This window comes from Dermacentor silvarum, chromosome 3 (genome assembly GCF_013339745.2).
Source record: "Dermacentor silvarum isolate Dsil-2018 chromosome 3, BIME_Dsil_1.4, whole genome shotgun sequence".
NCBI classification, from domain to species: domain Eukaryota; kingdom Metazoa; phylum Arthropoda; class Arachnida; order Ixodida; family Ixodidae; genus Dermacentor; species Dermacentor silvarum.
The window spans coordinates 113,566,900-113,579,944 of record NC_051156.1 but is presented as its reverse complement, the minus strand read 5'-3'; positions in this window follow the sequence as shown (position 1 = coordinate 113,579,944).

Below are 13,045 nucleotides of genomic sequence, written 5' to 3'. Positions count from 1 at the left end.
GAATATGAAGAAAATGGCTTTGCGGAACACGTATCCAATAACGAAGGTACCGGACCTGATTACTAATTACCACACAGGGCAGTTATCAACAATAAGAGAGAAATTACAAAGACACGGATTGTGCTTGATGCCTCTTCCAGCAGCCCTGGCGGACTGTCTTTAAATGATGTTTTGCATGGAGGACCTAATTTGAATCCGTCGGTCAACGAGCTTCTTTTAAAGTTCCGAACCTACAATATTGCAGTTAGTGCTGGCATTAAGAAGGCTTTTCTTTAATTTCATCTTGCTGAAGTTTACCACAATGCACTTCGGTACTTTTGGTACGAAAGTGCCCTGAAACGAGGATAAGAATTGCCAAGACAGGTCATATGGAAGATTATTCGTGTACCATTAGGAGTCTGCATCAAGCCCGTTTCTTCTGAGTGCCACACGTCATCACCACTTTGAGAAAACAGAAGGAGAAGATGAAGGAATGACGAGCCGACTAAAGAACCAGTTTTATGGCGACGACATTGTGGCAGGAGCAGACACGACGGGGGCAGCTTTGTTGGTCGGCAATAATGCAGCTAAAGTCACCAATGAAGCAGGAATGTATCTGCGTAAATGGACAACGTATTCCACAGGCATGCAGCATCTCAGTGTAGAAAGAGAAGCAGACATTAACCACCGATATTCGGTTAACGGTTCCTATAACCAAAAAAAAAATACTAGGAGTTCTGTGAGTCCCTTAAAATGATATGTACGGGTTTTACACTTCTGGAATTATGCAATTCGTGACATCCCTGGCAACAACAAAAAGGAATGCATTGAAGACAGCAGCTCAGGCTTATGACCCATACGGCTTTCTTTCGCTGTTCACAGTGAAAGCCAAAATAATTTTCCAACAGTTGTGGAAGAAAAGCTGCAATGGGGCGAACATCTTCCAATTTAAACATGTGACTCTTGGGAAAGATGGTGCAGCGATCTTCGTCTTTTAACATGATACGTGTTCCACGTACAATCGCTACTGCGGAACCGTCGTGCAAACGAACCTTCCATGTTTTTTCAGATGCCAGCCCATTGGCATATGGAGATGCAGTGTATGCACGAACAGAGGCAAAACATTCAGAAGTTAGGACAAGACTAGGTTATCACGAAATAAAGAGTGGCACCACTGAAAAGGTTAACTCCTCCGTGATTATAACTGTTGGGAGCTCTGACGGCAGCACGAATCATGCAGACTGTGCAGATAGGCACATCAACAGACTACGAAACGCACTTCCGGTCTGAATCAACAGCCGTTCTTGGATAGATAAACTCAGACACTGATCAATGGAAGCCTTTCGTATTGGACAGGGTCAACGAAATACAAGCCCTGAGTTTACCAGGTTTACCAGTTTACCAGATATTGTCCATGAGAACACAACCCAGCAGATCTATTAACACGTGGTCTGACAGGAAAGCGTTCCTCAAGAAAGCACATTTGGTGGAATCGACCTGAGTGGCTGATTAAGAAAGCCTTGTTTTGGCCAACGGAACTGTTTAAGGCTCCTCAGAAAACTGGCAGAAGAAACCACGATATTACAAGCGACAACCAAGAATACATCTCCTTTGTCAGACCTCTCCCGTATTAACAATCTTACCAAGAGCATGAACATCACTGTTTGGATATTCCACTGTGTTCAAAACGCAAGAAATCCCGACGCAAGAATAACAGAACCACTGTTAACGATTCGAAACACAAAGAGCAGTGAAATTTTGGATCTCTAAGATACAAGAAATTGTGTTTGGTGAAGCTTATGCAACTTCTGTCATTCCTAAAAAGGGGAATATGCGAACGTAGTTGGTTTTCGTCGTAGTCTCCTACTATATGAAAGACCAGGGACTACCGGGGACTCCGCAGACGTCGCATAGGGGAGAATTATAGGTGGGGGACAAGGTGTGGCATTTAATAGTATGCGAGTAGGTGATCATCTGAACGGAATGGAGTTGTCGCTCTTGCTCGTTTGACAGTTCTTAATGCGCGGGTTTATAAGTAAGTCAGTCTGTCCTTTAGTCTTTCGTTATGTCTTCATACGTGATCAATGCAATCGGTCTCTCCTGCTCGCCTCCCAGTGTCAGGCGGGATAATTCTGGGGCCACAAGGTGGGCTGTTTCGCACCCGGACGGCAGAGTTGGGGGGTACCGATATGATGCTGATGGGTCTGCCCGGCGAGTGTGGGAAATTATCTGTTGTGCGGTACAGCTGGGTTCGTCCGCACGAGAAGTTAATGCACGCTTGATGCGAGTAAGTAATGATTACCTCCGCTGGAGTCTCCACAATGGCTATTTATTTTTTTTTTTATTGCAATACCCTCAGGGCCTAGGTGGCATTACAGAGGGGGTGGGTACATTCTTATTAGACAAGCGCAATAATGAGAACAACAACAAAGCTGAGTATGAAAAAAAAACAAAACAAAACAAGAAAAAGAACAATGATTAAAAGAGCAGTTTAACAGGTCAATACCAAAGGCCTTGAACGGCAATTGCGTTAGCAACGTTATTATACATGTAAAATACAAAACTTATTGAAAGAACAAGTAGCTGCGCAGGTTATTCTGTGAAGTGGTCAACAACTGCGGCCTTGAATGACTGTACATCTTCAATGCTGGCGATGGCACTGGGAAGGTGGTTCCAGTCAGAGCTAGTCTTTGGTATAAATGAATCATGAAACAGGTTAGTATGGCAAAAAGGAATGGCGACTTTATGCTGGTGATCAATACGCGCTGACAAATACGATGGCTTTGATAAAAGTTCGCGTTTCAGGGACTGGTTCAAGAAAACAATTTTATGAAAGAGACAAAGACGTGAAATTTTTCTCCTTAAGAGCAGGTTCGGAAGGCCAAGATTAGATTTCATCAGCGAAACACTGGAAGTACGGGAGTAGTTTGATACGATAAAGCGAGCTGCGCGATTCTGAACAGACTCTATTGCATCTACAAGGTTACGTAAGCCTGGATCCCAGATAGCAGACGCATACTCGAGTTTAGGTTTTATTAGCGTTTGATATAGTAATAATTTTAAATGGCGTGGTGCTTCAGCAAAATTGTGGCGTAGGTATCCTAGTGCACGGTTAGCATTGTTAATGATGTAATTAACGTGAGTATGCCATGAGAGGTCATCCGTTATGTGCACACCAAGATACTTATAGGTGGTTACGTGCTCTAATAATGTGCCTTCGATTTCATAAGCTATGAATTCAGATGGGTTAGAACGGTGGGAGAATGTCATGCTCTTGCATTTATTAGTGTTGAGAGTCATAAACCATTGGTTACACCAGTTAGAAATATTATCTAGGTCAGACTGGAGGGCAGAGTGGTCAGATTCATTAGTTATTTCAGGGTAAACAACACAGTCGTCAGCAAATAACCTTATATTAGAAGTAACTGTGCCAGGAAGGTCGTTTATATATATTAGGAAAAGCAGCGGGCCCAAAACGGACCCTTGTGGAACGCCAGATGTTACTTCGCAAGAATTTGAGTCAAAGTCGTTAGTGGTTACGTACTGTAAGCGATTAGTCAAAAAGCACTCAACCCATTTTAAGATGTCGGGGTCAATATTTAGAATGCTCATTTTGTAAAGAAGTAATTGGTGGTTTACCTTGTCAAACGCTTTGGCAAAGTCAAGAAAAAGTTGCGTGTGAATTTCCAGCCATTTTTCCTGCTTGCGACCACCCTGCATGTTAATGTAGCAAATTTTACCTTCTCTGTTCTTATCCTTTCTGCGTCTTTTCCTGACTCCTGGTCGCCTAATTCTGCCCTTTACTGGTGTTTCGCTATGTTCAATACTTATTCCTGCTTCCTGATTGCCTGGGGCCCGCCTAAAAAGCGTGCCGCAAATCAACGTCCGACCGGTGTTGCTACACTTTCACTAAAATGTATCCTGTCACGCCCAAAAGCGCCTTCGCGGCCTGCTCGGTGCACTTCTCGGTTGATGTCAATGACCGTAAAATTCATTGCTTTAGCTAGAGTTTCCCTGTTTACTGCAAGCACTGCCCTTTCAACCTCTGGCACCGTGCACACCGCTATTCCTTTGAACATTCCGCAGCCCCCTTTGGCTATTTGCTTTGTGATCCCTGCCCCTCGTCCGCGCAGTACGTCAATCACGCCACCCATTATACCACTAGGTGTCTCTCCTCCATTGTGTTCCTTGGCTCCCGTCGGCTTCACTCTCACGAGTGAAGCCGACGGGAGCGGACGTGTCGAGTCGAGGTGCCATTTCAGCGCAGCAGGAGCAGCGAGCCAAAGAGATAAGTTTTGTTATTTTATATTTCACTTTTTGGTTTTTTTTATTAGGGTTAGCTTAGCCAAGCAATCTTTATAAATTATTTTAATGCTTTCTCACTTTCTTAGTCTTCTCGCTTAGGTAAAAGTAGGTAAAGAATTTTTTTTTCCACATCTACGCCTTGTTAGTACGAGATGATGGTTGGTACTAGGGGGAACCCACGCGTGCGTTGTTCTGAGTGCGAGCGTTCCTACGCGCTGGAAGGAGCGCGGTTTAAGTCAGCACGCGAAGCGAATGGTGCAGATTTTATCTGTAGGATGTGTGTGCTAGGGTCGCGGCTAAACCACCTAGAGCAAGACAAGGATAAGTTAGCTAAGCGGCTTGGAAAGCTAGAAAAGGAACTTAAAATCGAGCAGAACCAGAGGAAGGAGGCAGAAGAAAAGCTAGCTAACGCAGAAATCCAGCTGAGCGCCACCATTCTGCAAAGCAATGATGAACGCATCGAGGCGAGCACCGCGAACGGAGCTGGCTCCGATGCGAGTGCAGAGACAGCCGAACCCACCACGCCGGGAAGCAGTGGCGGAAACGTCAGTGATAGTCACGAAGGGGATACCACTGACGCGGCCGGGGAAGAAAACAAAGCCAAGGGCAAGGATAAGAAAGGAGGGGAGGGCATTGTGACTTCGGGGGCAGCTTTCGGCGGTGAGGGGGAAGGAAAGCGTCGAGTTGTCTTTGTTGGGGATTCCAACATGCGTAAAGTAGAACCGGCGATAGCAGAGAGGGTAGGGGCAGACGAACGAGTCCAGGTTAGCGCGCTTCCGGGAAAGCCGATTAGAGAGGTGATAGCGAAGGCCAAGGAACGCATGTGGGACACAATGGAGGAGAGACACCTAGTGGTGATAATGGGCGGAGTGATTGACGTACTGGATGGACGAGGAGCAGGAATCACAAAGCAAATAGCCAAAGGGGTCACCGACCTGTGGAATGTTTCAAAAGAAGTACAAATCGCGGTGTGCACGGTGCCAGAGGTTGAAAGGCAGGGCTATGAAATTGAAAGAGCAATTCTTGCAGTAAACAGGGAAATTTGGACTCTAGCTAAAGCAATGAATTTTACGGTCATTGACATCAACCGAGAAGTGCACCGAGCAGGCCGCGAAGGCGCCTTTGTGCGTGACGGGATACATTTTAGTGAAAGGGTAGCAACACCGCTCGGCCGTCGATTCGCGGCACGAGCTGTAGCTTTTTTAGGCAGGCCCCAGGCAATCAGGAAGCAGGATTGAGTATTGAACATAGCGAAACACCAGTAAAGGGCAGAATTAGGCGACCAGGAGTCAGGAAAAGACGCAGAAAGGATAAGAATAGAGAAGGTAAGATTTGCTACATTAACATGCAGGGTGGTCGTAAGCAGGAAAAATGGCTGGAAATTCAAACGCAACTGAATGATGAAGCGATTAGCGTGTACGGCTTGACCGAAACGCATCTACGAGATTTGGAGCAGCCGCCTGTTATTGACAACTTTGTATGGGAAGGGTGCAACAGAATGACCGGGTCAAGGAAAGGCGGAGGCGTACTAATTAGGCGAGGTCTGAAGTGGCGAAGGGTAAACAAGACATGTAAAGAGCATTTATGGATTAGTAGTACATGGCAAGGTAAAAAGACGTGGCTGGGAGTAGCTTACCTATGAACAGGTAGTGATAGCAGGGAAAAAAATAAGGAATTGGTCGATTGCATTAGAGGCGATATTAATGAGTTCAGTAACTCGGGCCAGGTGATATTAGTGGGAGATATGAACGCGCACATGGACGATTTCGACGGATATACTGATTACAACGGCTCTCTAGTGCTGGATTTGTGTGATGAAGAGAACCTTATAGTAGTTAACAGGGAGAATAAGTGTCATGGACAGGTAACGTGGCAATGCGGAAACAGGCAGTCATGTACCGACTACGCCTTAGTCTCAGAAATGGTCTACGAACAACTAGCTGGACCAAATGATAATAGACGAAAATGGAAAAAATAGCCTGGGAAGCGATCATAGACGTTTAGCATTAAAGTTTGGGAGAGATACCAGCGCAGAACATGAACCAATAGCCTCAGAGTTTTTAAAAATGAATGACGAGCAAATAACAGAGATCGCAAACAACATAGCGAAGAAAATTGAGGCTTTTCCTACAGCAGTCTGGGAATATAAGGAACTGGTGGAGGTTATGCAGCATGAAATAAGGCGGACACGGCCATACAATTGTTGGATTGGAAAGAGGAAACCACGTAAGTGGTGGAACAAGGAAATTAAACAAGCTATGGAAGAGCGTAAAGAGGCATCTAGGGTTCATCGAGAAGCCAAAACTTGGGATTACAAGAAGAAGATGTGCTCCTTAGATGGAATACATACCGAGAAAAGAAAAGGGTTGCGAGTGAGCTCGTGCAAGAGAAAATTAAATGCGCAAGTGAACGTTGGGTGCATAACATTCACAAAAGAGACAAAGGCGCCCCAAAAAGATTCTGGAACCATGTAAAAGCACTCGGAGCTCCAACTAGAAACTCGCAAACGGCTATAAGGGACGAAGACGGTAACATCTATGAAGGCGATGATGCGCTGCGGTACATCACAGACGTTATCAGGCATAACTTCGGTACGAGAAAAAAGCGTAGTTCAGACAGCAGATCCAGCAACAACAACAACAGAGAGGCCTGAGAGATCAAAATTTAGCATAGAAAGCTTTTATTGGAAAAAGGCAGCAGAAAATGTTCCTAACAACACGGCAGCAGGACCCGATGAAATCCCAATACAGCTAATCAAAAACCTCGGTCCAAAAAGCAAGGCACTGCTGACTAATGCCATAGAGCAAGTGATTAGAACAAAGAATATTCCCGTTGGATGGCGTGAAAGCAAGATGAATCTCATCTACAAAGGCAGAGGAGATAAGGATAAGACGAGCTCGTACAGGCCAGTTACAGTAACGTCGGTGATATAGAATGGCAATGCAAGCCATAAAATTACAACTGTCGAAGTGGGTGGAGGAAAACCGTGTATTGGGGGAACTACAGAATGGGTTCAGGCCAGGCAGACGCTTAGAAGACAATATGTTTGTACTAACTCAGTGCATAGAGATTTCAGTAGCTCAGAAAAGACCTTTATGGGTAGCATTTCTAGATATTAAAGGAGCTTATGACAACGTAGACAGGGAATTGTTGTGGGATATTCTTCAATACGAAGGCATAGATGACGATTTCGTGGAGCTGCTGAGGGAGATATATCGAGACAACCAAGTACAAGTGGCATGGGAAGGCGGAAAAGGAAATGAAATGGTGGGAATTCACCAAGGATTGAAGCAAGGATGCCCTCTGTCACCATTGTTGTTCACGCTTTACGTCAAGGGCATAGAAAGACGACTGGAAAACAGCGAATTAGGTTTTGATTTATCCTACATGCGTAATGGACAAATGGTGCAACAGAAGGTCCCTGGATTGATGTATGCTGACGACATTGTGCTACTAGCGGACAATAAAAAAGATTTACAGATACTTGCGAATATCTGTGGGAACGCAGCGACAAATCTAGGCCTTAAGTTTAGCACAGAGAAATCAGGGATTATGATCTTTAATGAACACACGAGTAACTTCGTGGTGTCAATTCAACAGCAAGTAATACCCATAGTGAAGCAATATAAGTACCTCGGCGTACACATAAACGAAGGAACCGATTACTCAAGCAACCACCAAGATAATCTGAAAATAAAGGGGAAGCGGAATGCAGCATTAATGAAACACAGAGCACTGTGGGGCCACAATAAGTATGAGGTGGTGCGTGGAATCTGGAAAGGAGTAATGGTGCCAGCGCTAACATTCGCAAATGCCATTATATGCTTAAAATCGGATATATTGGCGGGTTTGGAAGTTAACCAAAATCAGTAAGCCGGTTGGCTTTGGGAGCACACGGTAATACGACAAATGAGGCAGTGCATGGAGACATGGGTTGGGCCTCTTTTGAAGTCAGAGAAGCACAAAGCAAAATTAGTTTTGAAGAAAGGCTCAGGAACATGGATGAAAATAAATGGGCGGCTAAAGTGCACAAGTATCTCTACATGAAAAGCGTGGACACAGAATGGAGGAAGAGGTCAAGGAAGTTGGCAACCAAGTACAGGATAATCGAAACTGTAAATAGACAACCAGGGGTCATCAGAAAGAAAGTGAGAGATATAGAGACCGTGAATTGGATGCAAAGAATGGAAACGAAAAGGACAATGGAGATTTACAAGAATGAGAAGAAAGAAATTAGAAGGGAAAATCTGTACGATAACGCAAAGGGCAGTGCCTTGCTATTTGAGGCTCGAGCCGGTTGCCTAAGGACGAAAACATATCGGAACAAATATTCGGAACTAGGTGAGACATGTGTATGCTGCAGTAAAGATCCAGAGACCACTCAGCACATCCTAATGGAATGCGACGGGATCCACCCAGCGAGAACCGTAGGTAACGTGCAACTCCCAGAAGCGCTTGGGTTTAAAGTGGAAGGAAACATAAACAGATCAGCCGTAGAGATCAGCAAGAGACGATTAGAGTACTGGTGGAAAAAAAGCAGGGAAAAGATGTATACGACCTGATCTCTTAAAATCATAGGCAGCGGTACAAGCTAAATTTTTGAAAAAGAAAGATAATGAGAGGGTATACAAAAATGCTAGATAAAGAACATGTGTAGTATACCTGATTAAATCAAGCAGGCTAGGTGACTATTTGTCGCCACCCCGTTTCAAAGGGGATGCCAATAAATCATCATCATCATTATCATCACCACCTTGGCCATGCGTTCCTTGGCCTTCACTACCACCTCTCTAATCGGCTTTCCCGGAAGCGCGCTAACCTGGGGTCGTATTCTGTAACGCTTCGGTTTTCGAAGGATTCGGTTTGGCGGTGGCGTCACACTGGGGCGGTCCGTTGACGTAATGAAAACAAGTGAAAGGACAGAGACCAATCGGCGCGAAGGTTTCTTTTTGTGGCAGTGAACGTCACAAACCGAGTAAAAATATAGCAATTTACGAGCGCTTTTTGGTAAATAAAAATAATTTGTTCATGGTATTGATGAGGTTTACGTTTTTCATCATGAAACGTGTGTGAGTTGTACTGGCGGAGAGTGACTTAACGAATTTTGTTTACTTCGGTTGACCCATTTACGCGGCTAGGTGGGACGTCGTACGCTAACTTCGCGTTGCGGTCAAAATACACTCTCAAGTTCCTCGCACAGTGGGAGCGCTGTCTCCTATGAGAATATGAATTGTCGCCTGAATCCCTCGTCTGTCATATAAAAGGCGTCTTGTCGACGTCGAGGTTGTCGCTGTCTGTCACGGAGGCTCGCTAAAAGCACGATTATACAGGCGCCACAGGCACCGCACACGCCGTCATTTTGCTCCGAGTGCCGCTATCTCGCCCGTGCACACGGCACGCACAGGCTCTGCACACGGCACACCGCGCTTCGGATCAGACCGAAGCAGCGCGCGCGATTTCGCTTCGTAGCAGACGACAAATTCGGTTTCCGCGTGATTGACATGTGCGTGACGTCATCAAAAAATGCGTTCGCACCCTGAGGCGATGGCGTCACCCAGGCGGCGACCAATCGCTGCACACAAACCGAATCCTTCGAAAACCGAAGCGTTACAGAATACGGCCCCTGGACTCATTCGCCTGCACCCACCCTCTCTGTCATCGCCGGTTCTACTTTACGCATGTTGGAATCCTCAACAAAGACTACTCGACGCTTTTCTTCCCCCTCACCGCCGAAAGCTGCCCCCGAGGTCACAATTTCATCCCCTCCTTTCTTATCCTTGCCCTTGGCTTTGTTTTCTTCCGCGGCCGCGTCCGTGGTATCCCCTTCGCCAGGGGCGGATCCAGGTTTCTTCTGAGGGGGGGGGGGGGTCAGCTTCTGTCAATGATGATGGTGATGATGATGATAGTAGCCTTTCTTATTTACCGAAATTCACCGTTTCTGCTCACGATAAACCCGCGTTTTATACGGCTAGAGCAACACCTGTAGCCCACCTTGGTGGCTCAGTCAGCTCAGGCGTTGCGCTGCTGAGCACGAGATCGCGGGATCGAGTCCCGGCCGCGGCGGGCGCATTTCGATGGAGGCGAAATGCAAAAACGCCCGTGTGCTTGCGTTGTAGTGCACGTTAAAGAACCCCAGGTGGTCAAAATTAATCCGGAGCCTTCCACTACGGCGTGCCTCACAATCAGAACTGGTTTTGGCACGTAAAACCCCAGAAAGAGGAAGAAGACCTGTAGCGAAGCCAGATATCGGTTTCTCCGAGCTTATATGAAAAGGACGTTACGCAATACAGCCATGTGCTTGGCGGCTGTGCCTGATAATATAGGGTGTTCAAAACTAAGCTTTATGCTTTTCTTAAAATTAGGCACTGGGAGGCACGCGAAGACCACCTGTGCAGATAAGTTATGCAGCCAGGGGGGCACAAAGTGAGATGATAATAATCGCTGTGAGCAGCCCAACTAACTAAAATTGAACAATTATTTTTTTGTCGACTGCAGTAAGTGGGTATGTTTGTATTGAAAACTTAGAGGCAGTCGTGTTTCTTACTGCAGTCAATAAAAAGTTAATTATTCAATTCTAGTCAATTCGGCTGCTGACAGCGATAATTATCATCTCACTTTGTGTCCCCCTGGCCACATAACTTATTTGCGCAGGTGGTCTTCACGTGCCTCCCAGCGCCTAATTTTAAGAAAACTATAAAGCTTAATTTTGAACACCCGGCATATCTGGCCTGTATTGTTTCTTAAAATAAAATTTGGGATGATCTGTTGCAGGTTCGTTATAAATGCGTAAGCACAGGTCCGTCTTTGGAGTTCTGTTGGGACACCTTGTTTTCCTTAAGGAGATTCTTTCTGTTCGGCTGAGACACCTTCGTTTTGTTTGGAGCTCCAACGCGGCAACCACTACGCTGGTTGTTTATGATATGCGAATCACCGCGTATGCAGACTCACGACGCCACCTACAAGAAGAACGATGTGGTGTAGTAGCCGAGAGCGCGAGCCAGCGTCTTCATGTTTTGTTTCCCACGCGACGCCATCCTTTTACACAAGGCGCGCATCTGCTCCTGTTTTTCTATCCACGCGACGCCATCCTTGGCCCGCGCGCTGGCGTTGGCCGCTGACGTCACTTCGCAGCCGCTGCTCGAGACTTCGCCCCGCTCCGCGAGAACGCCCACTCAGATAAACGGATCCAGCGGCTTTGACCCTACTATGCTTAATGTACGGCAATAAAACTGCGAAGTTAGAATGAAAAACTTACTGTACCGTACGAACGGTACTGTGCTCGTACTGGATATTTTCAACGTGTAACTGTGATCACAATGAGTGCTACAGTTAAAAAAGTTGCCCATGTGTAGTTCTTAGTTTAGCTGTTCGTTATTATTTATACAGGGTTTGTCCGAAAAGTAATGTCAGTGAGTCGATTAAAAATAAATTATTGATCAGACTGGTACAACACAATAAAATGTTTCAAAATAGGCTCCTCCTGCGTCGTTACATTGCTTGTAGCGAGATTCCCAACCGCGGAAGGCGTCTCGGTAGGCCTCCTTAGTAATGTCCTTTAGAGCCTTAGTGCAAGCCTCTTCGACTTTGCCAACTGTCGCGAAATGATGTCCTTTCATGGGAATTTTCAAGCGGAGAAAGAAGAAGAAGCCTGGGAGAGCCACTTAAGGACTGTAGGGCGGCTGGGGAACCATTGGCATCTTTCAATCGGCCAGGAGGCGGGTCACGAGGAAGGCGGTGCAGGCTGCATGGTGCGTTGTCATGGTGAAGTTTATAATCGCCCCCGATATCAGGCCGGGTGCGATGAATCCTTCGTTTGAGTCGCTTGAGCACTTTCACGTAGAATATGGCATTCACGGTTGTGCCGTGGGGTACAAACTCCTGGTGGACGAGGCCACTGATGTCAAAGAACACAATCAGCATGGTCTTGACCTTTGACTTGCTAATTCTGGCCTTCTTGGGGTGAGGGGACGCCGAGCTGTGCCACTTGGCACTTTGCCTTTTTGTTTCGGGGTCGTATTCAAACACCCAAGTCTTGTCACCTGTGATGACATTGTCCAAAACGTGGGGGTCACTTTCGCAGAAGTCATAAACCTCCTGGCACGTTTCAACTCGGCTCGATTGTTGGTCGTCCGTTAACATTTTGCGCAAGATCTTCGCGCACACTTTTCGCATCTGAAAAGTATTCGTCAAAATCTCGTGAACGGCACTTTTTCGAATGTTTACTGTCTGTGCCACTAAACGGACACTCAAACGAGAGTCTGAGTACAAAAGATCTCTCGCGCGCGTCACATTTTCGTCGGTGATGGTCGTTGATGGCGGTACAGCGCGGGCTTCATCGCTGACATCTTCACAACCTTCTAAAAAGACCTTGTGCCCCCGGTAAACTTGACGTTCTGACTAACAATTATGACCAAAAGCTGTCTTTATCATAGGAAAAGTTTCCACTGCAGACTTGCCGAGTTTCACACAAAACTCGATGGCGATCCTTTGTGCAAACGAGCGCTGCATTAAGGCTTGCACGGTAAATGAAAATGAGCTGACAAAAAAAACCTTGTCCTTACTCTCCAGATGGTCGCAGACGACTGAGCGACAGCGCGTGCTTATAAGCTAACTTCCCCCTCCACTGGTCTTAGCGCGCTGCGACGTATAGTCACTTCACAATATAATCACTGACATTAGTTTTCGGACAAACCCTGTATATGAACACTTCAGCAAGTGATCTCTTTCATTAAGCAGGTTGGTCGAGGAACCGATGACAGCC